The sequence below is a fragment of the Apodemus sylvaticus genome, chromosome 1 (genome assembly GCF_947179515.1).
Source record: "Apodemus sylvaticus chromosome 1, mApoSyl1.1, whole genome shotgun sequence".
NCBI classification, from domain to species: domain Eukaryota; kingdom Metazoa; phylum Chordata; class Mammalia; order Rodentia; family Muridae; genus Apodemus; species Apodemus sylvaticus.
In genome coordinates this window covers 94,299,973-94,327,489 of record NC_067472.1, presented here as the reverse complement: position 1 = coordinate 94,327,489, position 27,517 = coordinate 94,299,973, and the positions used below count along the sequence as shown (strand labels likewise).

The 27,517-nt window shown below is 47.9% G+C and overlaps 1 protein-coding gene and 1 long non-coding RNA gene across 2 annotated transcripts in view; both read right to left on the bottom strand.

Annotated features, from left to right (window-relative positions):
* Nucleotides 1-27,517, bottom strand: part of Galnt18 (polypeptide N-acetylgalactosaminyltransferase 18) — a 304,421-nt gene that overhangs the window by 212,489 nt on the left and 64,415 nt on the right. The window lies entirely within an intron of this gene.
* Nucleotides 24,660-26,353, bottom strand: LOC127697844 (uncharacterized). The gene is made up of 3 exons (XR_007980543.1): nt 26,194-26,353; nt 25,307-25,469; nt 24,660-24,790 (listed from the first exon to the last, which is right to left on the bottom strand). It is a non-coding gene; the product is annotated as an uncharacterized LOC127697844 (long non-coding RNA).

Sequence of the window (27,517 nt, the reverse complement as noted above, 5' to 3'; positions counted from 1 at the left end):
GGACAAAATGGTAAAAGCTAAGTCCAGTTCTCTCAGAGATGCTACAGCGGAAACTGCACAAATTCAGAGAGAGGAAAACGCACAGACCAATTCATCTATATTTATGCATGAATGCATTAATATATTTAAATACATGCATTTGTATATCTGAATATATTCATATATATTTGTGTATGAGAGCATCCATTCTGGGGATGCTAGGGTACAGAAAAGAGTGACAGCAGGAAATTTCAAATATGAGATAATAACAAGAGAGATTTCCAAGGGCCAGAACACCATGCTAATACGTTTATGACCTGATTTTTGAGGCACAGAGACAAGACTAGGGTGGGACAAGACTGGGTACTTCCCACAGCTCTGTGTCTTAGAAATGTCACACTGTGGGAGGTGGAGCAGAAGGTGAACTGGGGAGCACAGTTATCGAACTCGATGACCAAGACTGATTAAACCAGCACTGGGTAATTAGGTCCTGGACTCAAACACTGGCACCAAGAGTGTGTTTGCAAACTACCTCGGGGTGACATTAGTGAGATGTAGCTAGGCACAAGATGGACAACGGTCATTATGGATCTTGTCACTAAGTGACTGGTAAAGTTATTTGCATGGAGGAAGAAATTTACAAGGGAGACAGTAATGAAATCTGGTAATAGGGTGTTGAACACTCATTGGGGTGGGGGAGAGTCCCTGGAACATGAATGTGGAGGTATTTGGTTGGTAACTGGAAGATGAGGAGGAGATCCGAAAAGCCTGAGTGGAGAGAGGCTTGGAAAGGGACTGGAAGGGGCTATGGAGGCCGTGTCTCCTGTACTGGGAGCTAGAAGATGGTGACAGGGAGGAGAAGCCAGGAGACAAGCCAACAGCATTCCAGGCAGGGGCTCAGGACATACAGGCCCCAGAACAGTTACAATGAGCACAGCTTGAGTGACTGGATGAGGAACTGGCCATGGAGTAATCATGGATGGGGGTGTGTGTCTCCATGATCATGGAGCACTGTGACTTTATGGGTAAATAAGAGGATTCATGGGCCCTTGTCAACCTCAGCTGTTTGTCTATTTCTAGCATTTATGAGGAACTATTCTGCAATAAAAATCAGAAGATGCCTTGTTATTCATGTGTGTAATAAGTGCCTACATCATTCTTATTTTTAACAATACAGTATGCTTTTAGGAGACTGTGCTACACAGTCCCACAGTAAAAGTCAACCACAATATCCAAATCAAACACAACTAAGATCTGCCATTGTCAAGACTCCCTACATGCACACTGAAAGTCACCAGAAACCCTGTTCCTATGCCAGCAATGGCTTTCTCCACACAGGATGCAGGCAGCTGGGAAGGTTTCTTCATTAGCGTCCATGATGGAGTTCCTGATAGAGTATGGTAGCACTCATTTAAGATACATATCTCCTTCAGGGTCAAACTCAACAAACATTGTGTTTTCCTTTAACAATGTACAGTCAAGAATGGTTGGGATCCAGTCATGCACATCCTGTATGGGGATCATCCAGAAAGTCTTAATTACCTAAGAGGTGCCCCTACTCGACCACAGGGCCGAAGAGCCCCTTCCTCTGTTTCCATTGAAGTTTTCCTATACTGAAAAGAAACTTTGGCACAGAGCCAGGACTGTAACCCATGCCCACCTAAGTTCTGCTGTGGAGTCAGGAGAGTGCCCCCCTTTTCCCCATGTATACTTGCTTATCTTTCATGTTTCTGGTCTAAAGTGGCCAACAACTCTCAGTACCAGAAGTAGAACAGACATTATTCTTCTTGTTCTGCAATTAACAGACTGCTCCCAAGTAACTGTCCAGGAGAGCTTCATTCCACAGACCTGACAGCCTGCGCCTTGCTGCATCGCAGCCTGTGCTGCTAACAGTCTGTCTCCACACAGAGATGCCAGGCTAAAGCACTGGCAGAGGAAAAATTCTTCATAAGCAACTATATATTCACATTTTTTAAAACTCTGATTCTAAATGGGTTCCTATCATCTTGTTTTAGTTTTTCAAATACAACTTTCTAGACCTAACAGAATTCTCCATCCAATCTTTCACAACCTCGTGAAGCCAAGTATCAATGAGCTGTTTGCCTGATAGATGCCAATTATTCTCAATTTTCTCTAACTGAGAGTGACATAAGGCTGTTACACTCAAGTGTCCTGATGGGAAAGAGAGAGAAGAATCCCTGCCACTGGCCAAACCACCATCATCTTTGGAGTTCAGGCTGGCAGGCTGCTGGGTATCTACTGAGCACTTCTAATAGGCCAGATGCACTGTGTCATCTAGGCAGTGTTCCCTATGCCACTACCCATTTCACAGACAGCAACAAGCAAACAACCAAAATGAGGGTTTGGATAATGTTACAGATAGACAATAGAAAGTAGGCATCACAGGAATAAAGTTGGGGCACATTAGTAATTATTCAGGGGTCCAAAGAAAGACTACTCAAGCAAAGAGGCCAGCACAAATAAGTTATGGAAATATATAATACAGTGTGTCTAGGGAAGGGTTGTGACTACAGAAGGTACAGCATGAAGAAATTCAGTAGGACTGACTAAAAATAGATTTAGAATATCTTCCAGATGATGAAGGAAGTTATGTCAAGCTGGCAAACTTGGAATGACTCTAGAGCCTGGAGAAGCAACAAAAGAGAGAAGCAGGCAGGCATGAGACAATAGGAATGACACAGTTGCTACACAATTGACAGGAGAAGTCTTCAAATAAAAGACAATTACATCAGTTTGCAAGTTCTATGAGGTAGTGAGTAGCTGAAGAGAAGAAGCCACGGGGAAATGACATGTGGTCAGTTATCTTATTCTAGACAGGCCCTCTGACCAGTGGGAGTATGGTGCTGGGCTTCACAGAGCAAGATGCAGGAATGAGGAAGCCACTGTGGAAGAAGATATAGAAGAGCAGTGAAGGTGATGGGAGATGAGACCTGAGTGACCGACACAGGGAAAGATAAAAGAGATAGATTAGAGGAAGCTTGAAGGTGGTTATGACTTCAGAAGTCAGCCAAAGGGATGTAGGGAGAGGACATGTGGGTTTATGGATAATTCTAAGTTGACCACGTGGCAGAAACCATTGGTAAGTCCAGGAGGTGGAGGAGAAGGTACTCAATCAGGTAATAAAACTCAACTAAGGCTAGCAGTAAATCTAGTGGCAGGCTTGAATCCAAGAGAATGCTTGCAAGTTAAGCTGGTAAATGCCTATGCTTAGCTCATCCCAAAGAACTTTATGGAATGGGACAACAGCTAAAGTCCCACAAAAGGCAAAGAGGCCTTCCTTGGGCTTCTCCAAGATTGAGCTCAAAGACACGGGTATCATTAAACTTTGTAATAAGGAATCTCCAAGGGTCTGACACAGCATTGAGAACTGGAGTGTCAGTCTGACTTGCTAACATTTCATATAGACTGCCCTGGTGGCAAGAGCAGAGAAAGAGTTCAACAGCAAATAGTCTGCAGGCACTCTAGACTGATGGAGGAAACCAAAATGCCAACTAATTAACTGGACAACAATAAGGGAACTTAATAACCACGTCCTTTGATTTTCAGACTCCAGAGAGGGCAGCACTTTCCTGTGTCAGTACATTGCTCAGTCCCCTCTCACTTCATGACTCCCATATCTTGGGTCATCACTTAGGTAATCTTCACATCCCTACAAACAACTGTGGAACCTCACACGCACCTGCCTGTCTCACCAGAGTGGGCCATGAGCTCTAGCTGAATGGCCTCAAGGACCAAGGAGGTTGCTTCAGTTCATGCCATCTCAGCAAACTATCCACGAAGTCTCACCAACCTCAGCAGCCTGGTGATCTAGCCAACAGTCATACCAGTCAGACGAGCCAAAACCAGGACCCAAATAAATGTGTTGGTCTCCAAATGCTGTCATCATTACCAAAGCCAATGATACCGAAGCCTGTTCAGAGGCCACAGTGCTGTTCCTCTGGAGCTGGGACACACGGATTTCCTGAAGAGTCACCAGAGAGAGAAACAAAATACCCCAAGATAACACACAAGCCGTGCCCCACAGCACTGAGTCAAGGCTTACTGTGGGCATCCGGGTCCTTCTACGCTGCCTCCCACAGTATCCCCAGCTATTTATAAACCCTATCAGTGCACACTGAGCAGATGATTCTGGCTTCCCTCCTGCACTTTAAATAACTAAGTTCTGGGTGAAGGCAAGAGAATGCAACTGTTACCCAATAGGCTTGGCCTGGTGCATTGTGGACTCCTCTCCTTTCTGCCTCATTATCTTGCTGCTCCTTTGTGTTCCTAAACAAAGAACAGTGGGCAGGCAGCCACAGCCTGCTTAAGCTTGCCTGGAGATGGAAGGGGGCCAGGCCTCTCCCAAGTCCTTTGGGGAATGACAGCTTAAGTCCTGTAGTGGAGTCTGTGCTGTGTGGCACTTCATTCGTCCCCTTTGCCCTTATTTTAGGAAAAACTAAAGCCAGAAGGGTCAAGTGACTTGCCCAAGAGCACTCACATAGGAAGAGAAGCCAAAGTCTGGAAGTTGGCAACCTTGTGAGCAAAATGGCTCTTGGACACAATAAGTCAGTACTAACAAACAGGAGCGGGGGCTTCCATCCCCAAGCTGAGGGTTCCCAAGAGAAGTAGCTGTTTATAAAGACAGATGACAACCATGAAAACTGCCAGATCTCACCAAAGAGAGAGAGAGAGTTTGATTCTACAATATGTCAATCAGTCATTCACCAAACACTTGCTGAATGCCAACTCCCTGCTGGAGTTTGTGGTTGTGCTGCAGGTGCAACCATGGCTATGGCACAGTTCCTGAGACACCCAGCCAACCAGGAGATAGACCAGAGTCCCATCGAAGGCCGAGGACATCCTCTACGCCCGTGCTTCCCTCATCCTACCTAGAAGACAGCTGGAGCCTGCGCCAACCTTATGGTATCTCGATGGAGTCTCAATGCTGCTGAAATGTTCATTTGTAACACAGCCCAGCCCTGTGAATCTTGTCCTTCAGGATACTAGCAGCCTCGAAATGTCTGATTCTGCTGATGTTCCCTAGGCAGCAGTGCCAAGCTGAGTCTGCCCAGGGATGAAAAATGAATAGATGTTGTAGAGGCAGGAGGCAGGGGGGCAGCAGGGTTGACTGGATCGGGTCGGCCCAAGTTTACTACAGTCTTACTGAGTGACCTCAGAAGAGCCTGTCACCATCTCTGAATGGCCATTTCCTCCTCATTAAGTTAAGACTGAGTGGAGAGCTCTACAGGATCCCTTCAAATGTCCCGTGGAATCTCTGTGCAACTCTCAGTCCACAGTGTAGGCTTTTTATATAACAAAGAAGAAGGAAGGTGAGCAGGTACTAGACCAGGGCACTATGGTCTCATGGGAAAAAGCAGGCTTCCTGGTATCTAGTGCCCCTGAGCATCTTGGGCACTCCAGTAAGCTCTCTAGCTCAGAGGAGCCTCAGTTTATCCATCAGAAACACCCTGACTTGGGGACATAGAAAAATTTAGGTGCAACCTCTGCCTCTTCCTTCCACCGCTGCCTCTGTGATTCAGTGAGGACAAGCCCCAGTGTCCCAGGCCTGGCTCTCATTCCCATGGGCTACTTTCCAAGTGTCAGTTCCCAAGCTCACACCCACTTGTTCTCAGGAGGTAGAGCCCTGCACTGCCTAGCCTGATGCTGGGATCAACTGCCAGAGTCAGGCCAAGATGACTGCTTGCCCGTCTGAGTCCCACGGTTGCCCTGCCAGAACTTCCTGCCAACTTGATCCTCTGATTTCCTCTAACACACCCATGCTGTGTGCTGGTATTGCAGCAGTGGCCTACCTCCTGGCTCTGCCCTCCCAAGTTTTCTGCCAAGCCTGCTCCTCCCGCTATATGTAGCTGGAGACCATTGCATACAAAGTTCTGTTTTGACCCCTGAGACCTTGCAGCAATAGACACTCGCTGCTCACATACACTTCTCAGTCTACCCAATGCTTCCTCCAGCTCTGCTCCTGGAGCACTTAGGAGTGGTATATAAAATCCCAACGTATTTGCTATGCAGTAAGTAGTATGTCCCCACACAGTGTCAAGCCCTACTTCTTCCCTGTCTAGAAACACACAATGATTTCCAGGTAATACTAAACAAGCCTGTCTGTCAACCTGTGTTCTCCCTCTAGCTACCCACACTTACCAAACTTCTATGGAACCTGGACAGGGAAAAACCTGACATACTAAGACCATAGATTACTTTGGGCACACACTGGGCTGTGTTCAAGGCACCATAGGTGTTGTGCTTGCTAAACTCAACCCAACAGCTCCACAATCCAGGTTCTCTGGTTATCTGGATTTTACAGGCAAGGAACGTCCTTGTGTTAATCTCCATTCACATATACTGGATTTAGAATTGTGTTTTAGTTTCCTTTTTGCTGTGATAAAATACCCTGTCAAAGCAACCTAGAGGAGAAAGGTTTTATTGTAACCTGCAATTCCAGGTTACAGTCTCTCACCGTGGTTAAGTCAAGGTGGCAGGAAGTTGAAGCAGTCATCACACCTCAGTTAAGAGCAGAGAGGAAAGAATTCGTGCCTGCCTGCAATGCCCATCTTCCTCTGCACATGGACCCCCATGCCTACTGACATGGTCTTCTCATATCAATTAACACAATTAAGGCGATCCCCCTAGACATGCCCACAGACAAATCTGATTTCCAGACTCTCATCCCAAATAATTCTAGAATGTATCCAATTTTGTATCCAATTAAAGCCAACCATCACAAATCACCCAAGAGACTGGAACATTCTTCTGGGGGTACCTATGGGGTGTTCCCAAAGGGGATTTACAGAGGAAGGACCTGAGTCTTCCTGCCCTGGGCTGAGTGGCTGCATGAACTCAAACAGGGAAAGGGCAAGAAGCCAGCTGTCTGTTAGTTACGCTGCTGTAATAAAGCAACATGACCAAAAGCAACTCGAGGAGAAACGGTTTATTTCAGCTTATAATTCTCAAGTCACAATCCATCACTGACCAAGGTCAGGGCGGGAACTCCAGGCAGGAACTGCAGCAGAAGTCCTCGGGGCACACTGGTCACCGGCTGGCTCCTCACAGCTTCCTCTGTCTGCTTTCCTATAGCATCCAGCACGGCCTGCTCAGAGATGGCATCCCCACAGTGGATGAGCCCTTCCACATCATCATTAATCAAGAAAACGCCCTATAGGCTTCCACATACATGCCAGTCTTTTTATTTTATTATTATTATTATTATTATTGCTTTTTTGCTTTTTTCGATACAGGGTTCCTCTGTGTAGCCCTGGCTGTCCTGGAACTCACTCTGTAGACCAGGCTGGCCTCGAACTCAGAAATCCACCTGCCTCTGCCTCCCAGAGTGCTGGGATTACAAGTGTGTGTCACCACTGCCTGGCTCCATACATGCCAATCTTATGGAGAAATATTCTCAACTAAAACTTCTTATTCCCATATATAATTAGGTTTAGATCAAGATGACTCCATTTTTTTTTTTTTTTTTTGACACATGCTCCTCTGTAGCTCAGGCTACCCTCGAATTCCCTAAGCCAATAATGATTTTGGCCTTCCTCCCTCTGGCTCCCAATGACTATCATGGGATCTGATGCCCTTTTCTTGCACACAGGTACGCATGCAGATAACACACTTATATACATAAATTAAAAAACATAAGAAGAGTGAGATTCTGTTTTTTTTTAAAGAAGCCAGCTAGAACCTTTCACAACTCCTTGTCTTTAGACATAATAATTAAAACCGAGAAACCGCTCCCACCAATCCCAACATGCCACTCCGACCCCAGCTAGAATGAATGATGACTCACCAAAGAAAAGATAATATACTGGATTTGGGACATGGCTCAACTGGCATAGTGCTAACATACACAAGTCCCTGACTGACTTCAGTGTCCAGCACCATATAAACTGGGTGTGGTGGCACATGCCTATAATTCCAGCACTTAGGAGTAGGAGGGAGGCAAGAGGTCAAGATGATTGTTGGCTCAGGGAATTCAATGGCACCCAGAGCAAGAGAAGAGCTAAAAAAATAGTTTGTCTGACTCATTCACTTTCACACCAGGGAGTCACTGCTTTGGAAGACAAGGACAGAATAGCCACCATGAAGTTGAACTTCAAGGCAGTTTTTTCTTTTTCTTTTTTTCCTTTAGACATGATGTCACAATTGGCCTCAATCTCCCTCTTGATCTCTTGTCTCCACCTCCTTAGAGCTGGGATGGCAGGTTTGCATGACCATGCCCCAGCCATTCAAGGCAGAATTTTAAGGAAAGAAAGAACCATCAATAGGATGAGTTACCATTGCCGTCGGGTTCCTCAGATGTTCCACAATGCCCCAGCATTCCCAAGGTCTGTCCACCACTTCCCATAGTGAAGGAAGAATCTATGAGGAGAATCTATGCTCTTGCTTCGCATAAAAAACACACTGCCCACAAGGGTCAGACATCATGGCAAATGGCCACTGTGCTGATCCCCATAAGAACTACATGTCCTGCTCACCATAGGAGCCTTGTGAAACCTTCAAGAGAGGTTGACAAGTAACTCAGAACACAAGTCCTTTATTTCCCCACACTTCAGGAGCTTAAAACTGTGGTCACCAGGAGACAGGCAATGGTATTTTATAAACAGCAGAGTTTACAGCTCTGTCTGGTGTCTAGATGGGGGGCCAAAGATAAGGGATTCTTCCCTGTGTCTCCAGGGCTGCCCCAGGAAGATAGGAGTCAGATCAAGACATTGGTGATTAAACAGAAGTAGCCTGGGCTGGCCAGGCCAGAGGAGGCAGCTCATGACACTGTGCCTCTGTAACCTGGGACTTCCTGAAATAGAATCACTGCAGTATTCTAGTAAAATGCGGATCCAGGACCACACCCCAGACCTGTGATCAGACTCTGTGGGAGTTTAGGGGTTTGGGTGGGTTAATATAACCCATAAACAGAGCTTTACAAGCTGCCCCCAGGTGTTCTGATAATCTCAGAATCCAGAACTCCATAAGGATCTGACAGATCTGTTTGCTGCAGATCTGTGCACAGTGTACCTTGAGCAATAGGACTCGGCCACCACAATGCAGCATGGGTTATTAGCCCAGTTCTGCGGCCAAGTTAAATCTGATATTCATGTGATATAAGAATCTAACAATGGAGCCGGGCGGTGGTGGCGCACGCCTGTAATCCCAGCACTCTGGGAGGCAGAGGCAGGCGGATTTCTGAGTTCGAGGCCATCCTGCTCTACAGAGTGAGTTCCAGGACAGCTAGGGCTATACAGAGAAACCCTGTCTCAAAAAAAAAATCCAAAACAAACAAACAAACAAACAAACAAAAAGAATCTAACAATGATGCCCACCAGTTACTGCATATGTGCCAGACATGAGGCCAACCTGTTCATTCTCAACCCCTCCTTCCCAGGCTAGAGTTCTCATGACTTTGTTTTGAAGATGGGGAAAGAGAAGCTTGGGGAGTTGGAATAACTGGTTCAGTGTTTTAGTTAGGGTCTCAAATGCTGCAATGAAACTCATGACCAAAATGCAAGTTGGAGAGAAAAGGGTTTATTTGGCTTATACTACTGTATTGCTGTTCAACATTGAAGCAAGTCAGGAACTCAAAAAGGGCAGGAGGCAGGAGCTGATGCAGAAACCATGGAGGAATGCTGTTCACTGTCTTGGTTCCCATGACTTGCTCAGCATGCTTCCTTATAGAACTGAGGACCACCAGCACAGGATAAGCCCCATTCACAATGGGCTGGGCCCTCCTCCATCAATGACTAAGAAAATTCCCCACAGTTGGATCTCATTTTCTCAATTGAGGTTCCCTCCCTTCAGATAATTTGTGTGTCAAGTTGATACAAGAAGAGCCAGCACATCCAGGCTGATGAAGGAGAGAGCAGAGAGATGAAAATTAAACCCAGTATGTTACCTTGACCTCTGGGGCCCTCGGGCCAAGGTCACTGTGGTACATAACCATCTCTCTGTCACCATCCCCAGAGCCATGGCTTGAGTCTGGAAGGCAACTGGATAAGATGGAACAGGATGTCTATCACAAGGCACAGATGAGTGGCCAGGGTGCAAGTTCTATGAGATGCAAGTTCTCACTAAATGCTCCCCAGGCGCTGAGCCCCTCCACTGTGCTAATATCAACTTCACCAAGGCTGGGTATACAAGGATAGTTAGGACCCACCAACCAGACATAGCTTTGTGAGAGAGCTGTCTCCGTGGAAGGCTGTGACTGACAGAGTCCACGCTCCCTCTCTGCCTTCTATGGTTCCATCTCAAATGCTCCTATTTATTTACTGGTCATCAATAGCAATGGCTGAAGATAGAAAGAGAGGCTGTGACCAGGTCTGAGGAAACAAAAGCAAAGCAAACCCCAGTCTCAAGGCGTGGGAAGCTACTGTCAAAACATGGAACCAACATGAAGGTAGGGCATCCATCCCTTAGGCCACAAAGGAGCCAGTAACAGAAACCAGAAATTGCTTTCCACAAAAGTGGGATGCAGCGTCTTTCAGGAGGGAAGGCACCTGCATTTCTAGCACCAATCATGGGGAAAGGGAAAAAGACAGTGAGTAGTGAGGAAGAGGAGGAGGAGGAGGAGGAGGAGGAGGAGGAGGAGGGGGAAGGGGGGAGGGGGAGGAGGAGGAGGAGGAGGAGGAGGAGGAGGAGGAGGAGGAGGAGGAGGAAGAGTCTGGTATGTGCAGCCCAGCTCCTGGCAGATAGAACATCTTAGACAAGGGCATTAACCTCCCTGCATCTCAACATTTCTTTTCTGAAAACTAAATGGTTTGGACTACATTGTTATAGTCCAATTTTGTAGTTCTCAAAACCCTCTCGCCCCCATCAATATTTCCAAGATAGAAATAGTCCATTTTGTCTCCTTAGCAAGTCACTTCTCAAAGGCTGAGACTGTGTCCTTGTCACCTTGGCAAAGAGCCCCAGGAAGGTGTGGGGATAATTGTTTCCGCTCCCTTGTTGCTATGGGAACTTGCAACTCCTACCTCCTTGGTGCTAGGACAATAGCTTGCCCAAGGGGCCCTTGGTGGTTTGTTTTGTTTTATCTGTGCCTGCATTGTGAGATTCGAAGTGTCCACTGAGCTGAAGGGAGGCTTGGGCTTGCTCTGATACTCTGCTTATTTAAAAGTTTTTATTGCTGTGTATACGTGCCTGATGTGCAGAGGTCAGAAGAAAAGCTATGTAGAGTCCATTGTCTCCCACCTTCATGTGGGTCTCCAGGCTTTCAAAGCCTTTACTGGCTGAGCCATTTCATTGGCTTGCTTTCAGTTTCTCCCAGTAGGCCTGGCTACCCCTAGCCCATCCTTCTCAGCTGTCTTCTGCCTGCTGCTGGGGTGGCCTTTCTAAACCACATCTAAACCACAGACCTCCCCTTCCTATTTGTAACCTCTCCTCCTAAGGTTTTCCAAGGGCCAAGTCTCAAGCCATCAGTTGGACATTAGAGGTTCTTCCCGAGTTAGCCCTCAAACCACAGCCCCACCACCATGGGAACAGCTCCTGTTCTCAGAACAACCCTGCAGGCATGTATCTTTGACGCCTTTCTACATCACTTAGCATCTGATGGCCTTCCCATGGTACCATGGAGGGACAGTAAGTCCCGCATCTTTACTGAGCTGCTCTGAACACAGAGAGCACCAGTGAGTGCAATCAGGTCTGAGGGGTACGTACTCTATTAATGCTAGTCCCTGCTCATCAGATTTCCTGCCCCTCTGACCCTGTTATTTACAGAGCTCCGCCCAAAGGGTCATGATGCCCCGCATGCTCCAAAGCCATGGCCTCAGGAAACTTTTAAGTCCCACCAATATGACCTGTGATGACGGTGGGCTGGTGCATGAACATCCTCTACAGGGACTGTCTGTGTTAGGTAGAACTGGTGGCTTAAGTGCTTGCCATATTGGCTTCCTTCACACTAGGATCTTCTACTCAGAAACATCAGCCCACAGTTCTGTGCCCACCTTCCTGGCCGACTAAAGATGCAGGAGTGTGGTGAAGATGGTGGGTACCTCTACAAAGCAGTTCAGGGGTAAGTCAGGGACGTTCCTCTCTGCTACCCTGTCCCTGTCCCCCTCATCACTGGGAAGGAGCCTTCCCTGCAACTGACACCCCTCCCCAAGGCTGCTAAAGCCCACTCTCTCAGGGCCATGGGGCTGGGCCAGGCAAAGGCAAAGGGCATGCGGCAGAGGCAGGAGTTTGCATGAGGCAGGGTGGAGGGGTGGCTCAAGGGTGTGTGTTGTGTGACATGGGGGGAGGTAAAGGCTGGTGGGGTAAGGCAGTGGGGGATGGGAACATGGGTCAGGGTGGAGGCCTGTGGGGCAGGAGTGTGAGTAGGCAGAGTAATAGAATGCAGGGCAAGAGGCAGAGGGTGGGATAGAAGATGAGGGTTGTAGGCAGAGGCCACGTATGGGCAGCAGGTGACATGTGACAGGGAACAGGTAGTAGGGGAGCCTGGCATCAATCCAACCAACTTTTGTCCCTTCCTGTCGGGTTTTTCACCTGGAAAGTGAGGTTCTAGATGAGTTCACACACCAGAACAGGACAGGTGCTTCCCCCACAGCAACCCATGGGGTGAGCAGCTGTCTTAGTTAGTGTTTTAGTGTTGTGAACAGATACCATGGCCAAGGCAACTCTTACAAGAGCAACATTTAGTTGGGGCTGGCTTACAGGGTCAGAGGTTCAGTCCATTATCATCAAGGAGAGGCATATGGCAGCACTCAGGTAGGCATGGAGCAGGAGGAGCTGAGAGTTCTACATCTTCACCTGAAGGCTGCTAGTGGAATGCTGGCTTTTAGGCAGCTAGAAAGATGTTTGTAAAGCCCACACCCACAGTGACACACCTACTCCAACAAGGACACACCTATTCCAACAAGGCCACACCTACTTCAACAAGGTCACACCTACTCCAACAGGGCCACATCCTTTAATAATGCTACTCCCTGGGCCCAACATATACAAACCATCACACCAGCCATTGCTGATTCCTCATTTGCTGCTTCTAGCTCTGGAAGCTTCTAGTAATACCTGCCTTTCCTCCAACATGGAAGGCAATTTATAATGAGTTTCTAACCTCTTCCTCTAGACAGGCCCAATCCAATCAATCTAGAATAATTAGGATCCCACCCTAGGCCTCTGCCCTGTTGATTTAATCACAATTGACTTGTAGGCCCTGGAGCTAGAGCACGTGGCTTCTTCACCAGCCTTGAAGATCCATGGCTGGGAAGAGACAGAGGATGGCAGCTCAGTGCTCCCATGGATAGGAGCAGTGCTCCCATGGATGGGAGCCAGGACCCGTATGGATTGTGTGTGGTGGTGGTAGGGGGGGTCTGACTTAGGCTCCCACTTGTCATCCTCAGGGATATACAGTATATTGTAATGGACTGAAGGTAACCTTTAGCCCACAGAGAGAGTAGCCAGGTGTGTTCTGTGAGCTAGGCACATCAGGACAAGCCTGGGGTGACAAAAAAAGGCTGTTAGTTGGCTGTTGGTGCAGATGAAGAAACAGGTTCCAAGAGTCTGAGCAACTTGCAGTTGGTCATGGCGCTCAGAAGAGCAAACCTGTGGCTCAGGCTTACTGTGCTACCCTCCTTTTAAACTTTAGTCACAGAGTTCTACTGCAATTTACTGAGCATCAGTCCTATGGTAGGGTTATCTTTATCCACTCGCAAATTGAAAGGCATGGGGATGGTATCCTAAGGCATGGGATGGTATCCTAAGGCATGGGGATGGTATCCTAAGGCATGGGGATGGTATCCTATTTCACAGATGCTAAAGATGGGATGCAGAGAATTCGTGCAACTTGCTCAGCTTCCTATGACAGTAGACTCCAGAGCCAAGACATGAGGTCAAGTTTATCCCTGCTCAAGATAGCATCCCACAGTGCTTCCCATAATATTCTCTCAGAGAGGAATGTAGCACTGAGATAGGGAAGTCACAGCTACAACCAGCCCTGGCCTTGGGGGAAAGACAGAAGTACAGATCAGGACCTCAGGGGAGAGTAGCTCCTTCCCTGTGGTCTCCTAGGTACAGACAGTCCGAGCCATTGCCAGAGATTCCAAACCACATGTGTACACAAAGCCATGTGAATCTCATGTGTACACATGGCCATGTGAACTACATGTGTACACACAGCCAGGTGTAACAGTGTATATCATACATGATGACCACAGACGATGCATGAGTTCCCACCGTCTACCCTCTTTGAAGTCCCAGCTTGCCCCAGGCCCTCCTTAGAGAAAGTCACCTTATTGGGAGTGGTCACTGCTCCAAGACTGGGACACACAATCCCCACAGGATTAAGCAGCCTCTATGAGGAGACATTTTCCATCAGAAGAGGCTTCTGGAACTAGAGTACATATGATCCTTTTGGGGATAGCCACTTATGGGGGAACACGATGGTCAGAGGCTGGCTACCAAGGGGTATTGAAATGATGTCCAGTCCTGAGCTGCTTGCTGAGATGTAGTGCCCTAGGGAAGGCTCGAGTCCCAGAGGTCGCAAATAAGGGTACCTCAGGAAGCACAGGCCCTGCATGTCTGAGTGAGACCCTGGCTGCAGATATTAGCAAGCCAGCAGTGTTGGGTCTCCTTCTCCCTAGCTCCCCAGCCATCTGTCAGGGCAGATGCCATTCCTAAGCGTCAGCCTCACACACGAGTCTTCCCACCCCAGGAAGACGGTGGATCCAAAGTGAGCCTTCCTTAGATCCCTCTGTTTTCCACGTCGGTTACATAGAGAATTGGCTGACATCCCTCTACTCTAATAAGCATCAACTCCACTTCCATAGCCCCGGTGTGGCCAGGCCTTGGGCCCCCAAACTTTTCCACTTCCTTTCCCTCAGACATTACATCCCACTGCCTCCGACTCTTCAATAACTCCATGTCTCACTTCCATGTCCAGTCTCAGACTCAACTCCAGCCCTCTGAGACCACTGTGTGCCAGTCTCTGGGGCTCCCCCTCTTTAAACATATAGTCCATCTCCAGAGCTGGCCTGTGTAAGCCAGAGCCTGCCACTTCTATGCTTTGAAAGGTTAGATAGCCCACTGTCCAGTCAATGAACCCACAATCGTGTTTGAGTTCAGTTGAAGACCAGCCATGCTATCTGGCATTATCCAGCAACCAAAGCCCCAATCCTCTAGATTTAGCATGCAAACTCACTTATTCCCAACCTTCCCCAAAGGTTGATCAGTGACTTATCCTAGGATCCTCTCTGATGTATAATTTCCTTGGAGAGCCAGTTATGGGGTAGACACTAGAAAGGACTTCAGGACTAACAAGGATAGGTTGGAAAGTGGAATGGGGGAAGGAAGGGGAGCTGGGAAACTATGGGCATGTGTTAGGCTAGGTTGTCAGGTCAGTGAGGTTGGTGAGTGGATGGATAGACAGATGGGTGGATGGATGGATAGATGGATGTGGAAGAAGATGGGTAGACAGACAGACAGAGAGGTGTTTCACTTTTGTCTTTGTCATTTAGTGACTCCCAGGGAGGGAGACAGCCTGACTACACAGTTTGAACACAAAGGTAGCTTGGCTTTCATTGTCTCAAACTGATCCACTACATGAGAATCCTGATATCTATGTGGAAGAACTCAGGAGGTCTAGCTGAGACTCGAGGAGAACACTGAGATAGCCCTTGGCCTGGGAGTAGCTGGGGTAAGAGCCACACTGCTGCTGGAGCAGGGCTCTAGGGTATACACACCATCTCATCATCCATAGGGCAGGGCCAGTTCTTCCCTGTCCCTGGATCTGCTGCTGAGAACAGGGACAGCACTAACCTATTCCTGTCTGCTTTGTACAATTACAGTCTCAGTCAATGCCTCTAGACAGTAAGTGATGCAGGTACTTCAAAGCCTGTAGCAGCAAATGAGGCCCAGGGGACAATGCTTCAGGTGGTTCTTCTCAGCAGGGGCTACTCAGTGTGCAAGGCCCAGGGCTCTTTCCCAGCTTCTGGAATTTTCCCAGATCTCAGGATTCAAAATGACCAAATTTGTCTCTTCTCTACAATCCACAGATGGCAAGCATCATTTGGAAAGAGTTAAGAAGCACAGGTAGCAGGTGACACAAAAATCTACACGCTCAGAGCTCTGCTCGTGCACCTGGAACCACATGACTCCAAGTCCCGATTCTCCACACTCCCTCCAGTCCTTCATGCTGCTTGGATCACCGTGCTGCTCAGCAGAGATGAGCCAGCCAGGGCTCCAGGCACTGATCCCGGGCCCCTGCCCATCAGTGATGGAGAGGGACTGGGACTTCATCATAACAGAGGGAAGTCAGGGCTGAACTTTTCCTTTTTTCTTCCCAGACCCTAGAACTGCCTGCCTCCTCCTTTCTGGTTGTTGTATAACAGAGTGGCTAATAGGTACCCAAATAAAGCCGGTCTTGAGCCATTGTTCTGAATTCCCAAGGGTCTGAGGGGCTCAGCTGTGAAAGAGAGTGCACACTGATGCTCTATCAAGCTTGTTCCTACTCAGTCCTGTTTGGCATGCCCTGGAGGGCTACAGACAGCCAACCAGCAAGTGGAGGCAGGCCCTGTCACTCCAGGTCACAGCAAGCATCTCTCTAATGTCACTGGGAAGGTACCAAACACAAGGGCAAACATCTAGCACATGTTTACTTGCCCCAGTGACCCTGTGTCAGGATTTGCTGTGACCTGCTAAGTTCCAGACACTATCCAAAGCCTCTACTGCCATGGTACCCAGACCTACTGGGGTCTGGACCTTATGGGTTTCCACATTTAAAGACTCTACTTCAACAGTCAGACCTTCTGCACTGGCCTGGAGGAGGCCCTGCAGAGCTGTCCCACCCAGTGTGTAATCACATCCCATCCTCCATCCATGAGGACTTTGGACATCCAAATGCAATATGAATGTAAGTGCATGTGTGGGCATATGAGCCATTGATTACTTGTTCACCTTGACCAATTCCATGTCTGTATGTTAAAAGCCTGATGCCCACAGTCGCCTTTGTAAACTCATCCCATAGATCCTGATGCTGATGACAGGACTGTATACACACATGCACATCTTCCTTGCTAAGCATGCCCACATCCTGATGGACAATGGATACTTTGTGCAAGCTACTGATCATAGTAATGTACACATGTCTCCAGCTCATGACTTTATAAGTTTCAAAATTTTTGATAGTACATAGGTCATAGACATTCAGGAAAGACCCTATTTCAAGTGGTGTGTGTGTGTGTGTGTGTGTGTGTGTGTGTGTGTGTGTGTGGTGAGCATATGTGGGTATGGTGAGTGTACTGCCCATGTACACCCACAGAGCCCAATGGAGGACATCAAACACCCTGCTCCATCTCTCTCTACCTCAGTGCTTTGAGGCAGGGTCTCTCACTGAACTCGGAGCTAGGCTGGTGATGAGCAAGCCGCAGTGGGCGTCCCGACCTCACAACATCGTGGAGCCCACAGACATGGTGCAGCCATGCCTGGCATTTCTGTGAGTGCCGTGGGCTGGAGCTCAGGTCCTCATGCCTACACAGCACTCTCACCTGCTCTGTCAACTCCTTAGTCCCATAATTCAAACTATGATCATTTTCATATTTGTGATACAGAGAGCTCATCATGCTTTGCAGTGTAAGTAGTCAGTTAATTACATCATATATTCAACATGTTTACTACAGAAGAGGTTGTGTGTTGGATGCCTCTGTTCAGCTGCGGCCAGTGTAAAAAGCATTCAGAGAACATGTCCAATAGTCTGGGTTATGCTATGATGTTCTATGGGTTTGGCATGTTGGTTTGCCATTGCACTTTTCCAGATTATTTTCAGTTTATGAGGGGTTTAGTGAGGACATGACCCTGCTCTAAGCTAAGGAATCTCTGCTTTGTATGAACTGCCTAATTGGCAAAATATCCAAATTATAGTTGGGTACATGGCTGCCTGAGGGGTGGGGGGAGACAACTCCTTGCCTCCCTTAAAGGTAGCTATAACATACTAGAATTGTCTATAGAGGAAAAGGGCATGTGCCTCTCCTACAATCTTTTCCCTTCATGTTGGAATGCACATGCAATGGCTGGAGCTACAACAGCCATTTTGGTCCATAGCATTGAGGGCTAATGTGAAAAATGATGTCAACACATTCAAAAGAGCCTAGACTCCACGACAGTGAGACAGACAAGCCAGCCACAGGTGGCTAAGTTCCAGGACTCATAGAGTGAACAACAAATACATGCTGAACTGGATCCTAATTAATAGTGTTAGTGTCCTAAGAAGGGTCTGTCTCTAAATTTGTTCCCAGTGATACACATATTGCTGCTCTGGTCTCTTTAAGACTCTGATCCCATCTAAATGGAAAGGCAGATCTGCTTCTTGTCTGGGATTTAGTAGGAGCAAAGGTCACCTTGGTTCTTGAGTATCCTCTGATCATGTTTCCTCTGGCCAGCTTTTCTGTCCCCAGCCACTCCCATAGGTAGCAGGTCACTAATGGCCAAGTGCTGGTTCCTAGTGGCCACATTCTTGAACTGTTTCAGTTACAACCCTGGTAACTCAGCAGAACCCCGAGTCCTATGCCCCCTCCTTTTCCCTTTGGGAGGACCTAGTCTACAAAGACAGACTTGAGAGGAATGAAGACATGCTGAGAAACACAAGCCCAGGGCCCACAAAAACTTGATCCGAATCCACAAAAATCCAACCTTCCCAGCATCCCACTCTGCCACAGGAGGCAGTCAGAAGAGCAGGAGGCCTCCACCACTCAGCAGCGGAGGCTGCTGCAAAGGCAAGCTTTCATTCTGTTTACTTAAAGGCAGTAACTAGTGACTTCCCAGAGATCCCAGTATCCAGGAGACAAGAGGTCAGGTGGTACACACAGAGCATCCCTGCCCATCTCAGGACACAGGCGGCTGTGTCTAGACCATGTTGACAGCTGCTAGTCTTGGGCCCCAGACTCCTTTCTCTGTGTTCCTAGAGCTCAGAGGAAAAGCAAGGTGGCCACTAATTGATCATGTTGATTTTCTTCTTCTTTTTTTGTATGTTGGACGTGGGGAGGTCTTGTCCAGTCTTTGTAAGACTCAGAACAGACCTAGGTGCCCGACATCAGAGAAATGGATAAGCAAAACGTGGCTTGTATACACGATGGAATTTTAGCTATAAAGACCAAAGTTACATCATTCTCAGGAGAATGGATGGGACTGGAGATAATCAAATTAAGTGAATCAATCTCAGAGAGACTTAGGCTTTCTCTCATTTGTGGCTCCTAGGTTTTAAATAAAATAATGTCTGCATCTATGATGAGAAAGTAGAAATGACACTGTAGAGAGGGACAAAAAGGACTGATGGGAAAAGAGAGGGCTTCAGAAAGGGACAGCAGGGAGTGTGGGGGGAAACAATGCTCAGGAAGCAATACGTACAAACAAGCCTTTAAAAGACTTAAGTCTGAGAAGCATCTAAGCCCCTCACAGGGTGCTGAAGCAAACCTGTCTGTCTGTCTGTCTGTCTGACCTCCACCTGCCACCCCTCTTCCTTATTTCACTCTCCTTCTCCTACATGTTCCCCCTCTCAGCACAAAACAAAGCATTCCTGAAGTTCCCCAGCCCTCAGATTCCACGTGTTCAACACACTTAGTGCACAAGCCAGCTCAGCCCCAAGCACATGGAAGGAGGCAGTTTGGAGTTCAGCTCAGCGGAACCTTCTGGAGGGAAGTGTCATGGATCTATGAGATCCAAGACAGTAGCTGCCAACCTCAGGATACTCCTGAGCCCAAGCAAAATTGATCTTGTAATAAGTGTGGTGGCTCATGTCTAATCCCCATCCTGGAGGGAGGGACAGAAACGCCACTGGGGCTCACTGTCCAGCCAGCGAAGCTGAGCCTCGGAGCTCCAGGTTCACAGAGAAATCCTGCCTCCAAAACTAAGGTGTGGGGTGACTGAGGAAGACACCTAACATCAGCTTCTGGCCTACATATACATGCATGGACTTGCACCTACACGTATACACGTACGCGCGTGCGTGCGTGCGTGCGTGCGTGCGTGCATGCGCACATGCGCTGGCACACACGTGCAAACACACACACACACTTCCCCCCAAATACTATAATGAGATCATCCCATATATATATATATATATATATATATATATATATATATATATATATATATATATATATATATATAGCTTTTTCTTCAGTGGGTCAGCTCAATCTCTGTGCTTCCCTCCAAGGAAAAAATAAACTAAATAAAGTTGTCTATATGTGAGCCAAACCTGGTTTATTTCACCCCTTTTATGGCATGCATCGGAGGTGTGTTACAGTACAAAGTGTTCTCCACCCTCCTCCTGAAAGAAAAACACAAGCAAATAGAATTCCATGTTCCACCCCTTCCTCCCACTAGAGGCTTTCCAGGGTCTGAGGTCATCTAGAAGCAATGGAACAGATACAGAGTGTGTGTGTGTGTGTGTGTGTGTTCGTGTGCACATCTGAGGCAGGTACATGTGCTCTTGCATGTACATGCATATGGAAGTCAGAAGTCAACCCTGCAACCTTGGGATGCAGTTTTTCAGAAGCTGTACGCCACGGTTTTCTGCTTGGTATGAGATGAGGTAGTATTGCCTTTGGTGTATGTAATGTACTTGCATATGCATGTATGTGTGCTTGTATCCATATACAGGTGTACAGAGGCCAGCGGAGGATGTCAGGTGACACTCTGTCACTCTCTCTATCAGTCCCTTGGGGCAGGCTCTCTCAGTGAGCCTAGAGCTATTCTGGCAGCCAGAAAGCCCCAGTCCCCACAGTTCATGTTTTGTCCAGTCCTGAGATCATGTATCATTTGGGGGTAAAAATATCTCCACCAGTGTTAACAATGAGGCCAGCACAGTGCTCTCAGGGCTGAGCACAGGGTCAGGGGAGTGTCTGCATCCAAAGGCTGTGCTGTAAATGAAGTCATCCTAATGGCAACTAGTACTGTGATCCCAGCCCTGTCTCCTGGTGGCTATGAGGGCATGGCATGTCCCCTCCCTGTACGCTTCACACAGGAGCAAGCACACAGGAGATGACACACTGAATTGCAGCATTCTGACAGGAATGAAGACATTCAAGGGACATCCTGTGCCCTTCTCTTTGGCCATCATATTACTGGATCCTAAGAAAGGGAAATTTTCCCAGGGGTCTCATGCAAAGGGAAGCAAAAGGCCTTGTGCCAACTGGTCTCCACAAAGAGATTTCACACACATTTGATTGGGCCACCTTGCAGGAGAGACAGGAGCTTCAGTGATGGCAGGCAGGAACACTCTAACTTGGACTGCTTCGCCATGCATTCCCAATGCCTTCTATTTAAACCCAAACCTTCAGTCAGGATCCAGAGGATGGACTTGGGGGTTGGGGTAAGGGACCACTTGGTTTCTATTGCCAATGTAGCCACAGTGAATAACTGCCTTCCACTGTGACTTGTCTGTTCAGTTGGCCTACTGAAGGTACATGGACTACCCTGTCTTGATAAGGATATCAGAGTCCAAGCTCTGACCCTACCAACTCTGGTAACATAAGGATAGAGTAATTCCCAGTGCTCCTTCCCATTAACCAGCTTTCACTTAGCCAGAAGCTAGACCTAATGTTATGGCCTCAATACAATTCTTCAGCCTTCTTCATAGAACCTGGAGCCTCCTGGGTTAAACACCCATTCCCTCAGCGTCATGGCCTGCCTGTCTCCCAGCCCTGTTAGTCCCTGTGTTCTGGAGCCACTAAGTTACAAAGCTGGTGCTTCCTCCATTGGACTTGCAGGATGGATGGCTGTGAGATCCCAGATTCCAGCCTGGGCATAGCTCTGTGCTTTACATACTTGGTTGAATTTAACCTAGACCAGCCTCCTCCCAGACCCTTCCGATCATTCCTCTAAATGCCACCTTCTTCTGTTGCTCCTTGCTAGGTGCCAAGGTCACCTGCCATGGCCCTGATTGCAAGTCCACAGATGTGGCCCAGAACTCCATTTAACTTCTAGAAACTAACAGAAGCATCCCCAGGAGCACTGGAGAATGTTCAGCACAAGAAGGAGCCACTCCTGGCACTGCCCATCTGAGTCTGTAGTCATTGGACATTAACAGCCATTCTCCCTGTGCACTGGACCCAACACAGCCCTTCATAACCACAAAAGAATAAGCCAGCTCCAGGGAACAGTTTTCTGGCGGGTGATCTACCCCGACCCTGCCCTGGTCTCACCTGGAAGCCTCTTTCCTCTCAGGCCAGGTTCATCTGGCATGCGTTCTGGGAACAGCCTCCACTGACTCCCACCAGCGATGGCAGCGGCTCCATTCCCGCCAGAGACAGCTACATCCTCTGTCTGCTCCTCTTTGCCTCAGCTCAGCCCCTCAAAGGAGCCACTGGGTTTTGAGTAAACAACGACCATGATGGGGGAGGGGTGCAGAGAGATGGGGGAGGGGCAAGAGTTGTCAAGGCTCGGGTCTCCATAAGTCCTCTGTGGCAGGCCCAATCTGTGACTGCCAGCAGCAGGTGCTCTGTGGGAACAGAACAGGGAATCAGGCAGGAAGAGAAGCCTGTGACCCACAGATTTAGGAGGCCTTAGACGGTCACTGGACAGCTTTAGCATACAGTGTCTGGAGACCTTTCGTGTAGTTAAGGAACAGCTGATGACATGATCCCCGGCTCCCAATTCCACCAAGGAGGGATTGAAAGATTAATCGAAAAGAAACGGTGCCCACACCGAACACACGCTGGCTTTCCTGTTGCTACTCCCTGAACAACACAGCAGTGCGACTGTTCCCGCAGCATTTACAAGGGATCAGAGAGGAGAGGCAGAGATGAGCTAAAGCAAACACGGAGACCTGTGTGGGTTCCATGCAAATGTGACAGTCATATAAGGGAGGAACATCCTTGGGTTCTGCTGTCCTGGGGACTGGGGTGTTGCAAGGCCAATCACCCGCAGACAAGGAACACAATTATATTTGGATCACTCCCTTGGAATACACTCAGATGTTTTGTCCACAGGTCCCTATTTCATGGAGGTTAGCCTGGAGCTGAGTTGGGGAACTGGAGCTGTCTCAGCTGCTGTGTGGCAGTCAGTGTGGCTGATTCCCTGCAGCGGCTTATCTAAGTGTGCTCCTCTGAAGAGGCCTTATTGAGGGAGAGGCAAGCCAGGCCTAGAGCAGGCCTCTGCCTCTGCCCTTTGGAATCCTATCAATAATAGCCCAACAGTGTGTGTGTCATTATTACCATTGAAGAAGTGAGGATCAAGACCCACACAGGCTAAGAAATCTGGAGGCATTAAGAGTCAAAACAGGGCTTCCAGGTGGAAAGACATGATTTGGGGTCCTTGAAGGAGCACTGGTTGCTGGTGTTGGGACAGGGACAGACTTGACTGTACTCTGACAGACACCATCATTCATGCCAGCCAAGGTGCTCAGCACCCAGGCCCTCCCTCTGGCAGCCGTTATAACTTTTAATTCAAGAATGCAGTGGATTGGATGCAGTGCAAACACTTGCCAGGAACAGGTTTTCTACCAGCTCAATCCCCACTGCAGACCTCAGTTATGGAACCCAAGAGCAGGCAGCTCTCCAGGTGTATGCAACTGCAAGCGATGTCTCTGGGCTCTGCTTGCCAACGGATGCTGGCCTGTCAACCTACTCTGTTCATATTGGAGAAAGCTGGTCATTCTACAATGTCTAACAAATGGAGTTGGGTGCCTGGCTCTGACATTCAGTGGCAGCGTCTGTAGCTCTGGATATATTAGAGAAGATGTCCCCAGCTCTGCCATAAGAGGCTTTCAAGTCCTACACAGAAAGTGGACACAGTGGAGAAAGCATTTCCAGTGCTGGTCTGGGTAAGAACCCACTCTTTCCAGGTACTCTACCCTGTTGGAGCTGTTCTGTTTCCATTACCCTAGGTATATACAAGCATTTATGCAGTACCTGCTGTATTCCCAGACAGGTTTTAGATTCTCCCTGGTCCACAAAGCTCAGGTGAGACCTAGTGAAGTTTTCATCCCAGCTAATGATGAAGGTATCTGGGACCCTAGAGGCTGCCAAGTCTCCTTATAGCACAGGGAAGGCGGTGTGTGGATTGTGACAACTCTGACACAGTCTCTCCTCTGCTTCCAAGCACTCCCTCTGAGGTAAGAATGAGTTCCCATGGCTCGTTCTGACCCTCACAGCATTTACTACTGACTATAAGGTATGCATTGCACAGCCCTGTGTCTATTTCCTTGATCTGTGACAGACACTAACACAAAAGCTCCATTGTCACTCCCTTTCACACAACTGGTAAGACTATCTGCAGAATGAGTAAATGAGCCAAAGTGGCCAAAGAGGAAGTAAGGAGACCAGGTGACACATCGCCTTCCAGGCTAAAGTCAGGCCCCTGCGCTTGAGTGACCTAAAGCTGCTTAGGAAGAGGGAACTTTAACTGAGGGATGGCTGAGATCAGACTGTCCTGTGGCCATGTCTGTAAGAGAATGCCTTGATTGACAGCCAGGATAGGAGGGCACAGTCAACTGTGGGGAGTACCATTTCCTGGACAGGTAGAACTGTACTGTGTAAGGAAGCGGGTGATCCAGAAATCGAGCCAGTAAGCAGAATTCCTTTATGGTTTCTGCTTCTAGTCCTGTTCAAGCTACTGCCCTGATTTCCCTCAAAGATGGATCATGAAGCCCAGTAAACTGAAATAAACACTTTCCTTCCGGAGGTTGCTTTTGGTAATGGTGTTTATCACGGCAACAGAGAGCAAACAAGGGTATCCAGAGACATTTCAGGAGTCTTTAATTGGTTAGGTCAAACTCAACAGAAGTCAAGAAGTTGGCTCAGCGTCTTGCAACTCCGGTGTCCAAAGGAAACAGAGAAGTCAATTCCGGATCATAGACAGGTAGTGACTCTCAGAGCATCTCCTAGGAACATCAAAGTGGGGATAGTTTGGGAACTGGGAACCCATGTGGATTTCTGTACTAGGTTAAAAAGCATCCCTCTAAATTCATATCCACCCAGACTTGTGCCCTTATCTGCAAATTTACCCTCCACAAGAAATGTGATTAATTATAGAGACATCCTTTTGGAATATGGTTGGCCCTGTTCCTGTGACTATGTATTCATAAGAAGAGAAAACAGGGATTCAGACATTCATACAGGAAGCATCAGAAGATGCTGATGGAAACCACAGTGACACATCTATAAGTCAAGAATGACAAATGTTCCCACCAGACACCAAAAAAGGAGCAAGAGAGTTTCTTCCCTGTTGCCTTTAGTGGGACGCCAGTACCACTGGCACCTTGATTTCAAACTTCTCGCCTCCACACTTCAAAGAATAAATTCCTGTTGTCTTAGGCCACCCACTCTTCAGTACTTTATTTCCAAGGAAGCCCTTGGAAACTGATACACCCACCTAGTGCACATCCTGCCAGGCTTACCTCATTTCCTTAATGCAATTCCCAGAGCAATAAGGAGATAGGCAAGTGTTCCTTCACAGAGGTGGCTTCCTCGGTCATAGCCTCCTCAGACAGTCCCATGGCCAGAGAGAAGAGCCTGCCTGGAACACATCTCCTTCCTCTGGGACACTTTTCCAAAGATCCCCTGCACCTCACAGGAAAGAGGAGAATCCATCCTGAGAGAATGCAGAGCTTCTGAAAGCTAATCTGGTTTGCAGTCTTTCTTCTCTTCACAGCTCTATCACCCCGATCAGACTCAGGCCAATGCCAGGAATCAACAGAGTATCAGCGCCGAGTTAATGGATAAAGTAAAACTGTCAGTACAGAAGGGAAACTCCAGTGTTTGGTTGTCTTGTTAAACTCCAGAGGAGGCGAGGCGTGTATCTCAGTTGGCAGAGTGCTAGCCTAGCACACACAAACCTCTGGGCTCAATCTCTGGCACTCAGGAGGTGGAGGCAAGAAGCTCAGAAGGTGAAGGTCAGCCTTGGCTACATAGTAAATATGAAGATAGCCTGGGCTACATGAGATCTGGTCTAAAAAAAAAAAAGAAAGGAAGGAAGAAAGAAAAAGGAAAGGGAAGGGAAGGGAAGGGAAGGGAAGGGAAGGGAAGGGAAGGGAAGGGAAGGGAAGGGAAGGGAAGGGAAGGGAAGGAAAGGAAAGGAAAGGAAAGGAAAGGAAAGGAAAGGAAAGGAAAGGAAAGGAAAGGAAAGGAAAGGAAAGGAAAGGAAAGGAAAGGAAAGGAAAGGAAAGGAAAGATCTCATCTAAAGCTTGGGATGACACCATCCACACTGTGGTTTAACACTAGACCTGTGCACTATGCACGCTGTGCCCTGTACAGGGCCAACCCCACACCTGGCATCCCTCTCACCTCTGTACAAGATGGCGTCCTGGAGTAAAAGCTTTGAAATAGAAAATGGGAGCTTCTCACTGACTCCAGCTCTACCTCAGTTGAATATTGTTTTTAATCTCAGTTTGTGGATAAAAGTTTTGCCAAGTGACTGCAGACTAGGTCACCAGTCCTGCATCAATTGTCAGCAGCTTGTACCTAACAGTGACAACTGGCCGGTGTCATGAAGACCAAGAAGCAGTGGAGCATGTGCTTATCTGTAGAGAAGGAACCCTTCATGGGCATCGGTGTCCCCTCCATTATCTCAGGCTAACAGGCGGCTGACGCCAGCAGTTGTGAGTGACAGGCACGCGTGCATGAAAGCACTATGCTGAATCACCCCAGATGTTACAGCTGGTGCATCTTACAGCTTAAACAACATAAAGAAAACAGTTCGGCTTGTATTAATAAAAAACACACTTCTCTCCGACCCCAACAACTGCTGAGCACATGCTTCAAGAGTATCAGACTAAAGCAACACCATGTCACCAGTCTACAGGAGACCATAGGACCCGGAGGCATGCCAGCTTGTGAGCCTCTCCCAGATGTCAGGACCCCGGCAGTAGCGACCCGTGGAGACTGTCCAGCCCAGCTGTTTTCCATCTGCTTCTAGAAACTCCAGGATGACACTAACATGGCACCAGCATGCCTCCAGGTCCTGCTAACAAGGAGTGCCTCTGAGCCACACACCCCTCCACCCAGAAAGATGGCCACCTGTTTGTTCTAGCAGTTCTATATTAGATCGCATTCATCAAAGGGTTACTTTGGCATTTCACATGCAGTAATTATTTCTCTTAAGCACAGAGTATATAAGCAGAGATTAGATTCCATGTTTGTCTCTGCCACTTACCAGCTCTGTGATTTTGAGAAAATGACTTAACTGTTCTGTGCCTCTGTCTGTTTACCTGGAAAAAATGAAGGTTCACAGTATCCACATCCGACAGTGCTATTGAGATTATACAAGTCAGTATTTGTGAGACACAGAACCAGGTATTGCACATGCTAAACATTAGTGTAGTAACTACTATCTCTGTTATTTTGTGTCTCTACTACAGGGATGGGGGCCCAGAGCAACAAAGTAACTGTCTGAGGGGACATGGACAAAGGCTCCCATCTTTCAATTCCAAGAACAACAGTGTCACATCAGATGCCCGGCTCTAGTTTGTGACTACCCATCTACCATAAACATGTGCTGATGGCACAGCTGGCCCTCTGTACCTACCTGAAATGTCCCGAAGTGGGACTGCATGGTGGAATGAGAAGGCAGCTGAGACAGAAGGATACAGAAGCAGAGATAGGGTAGATG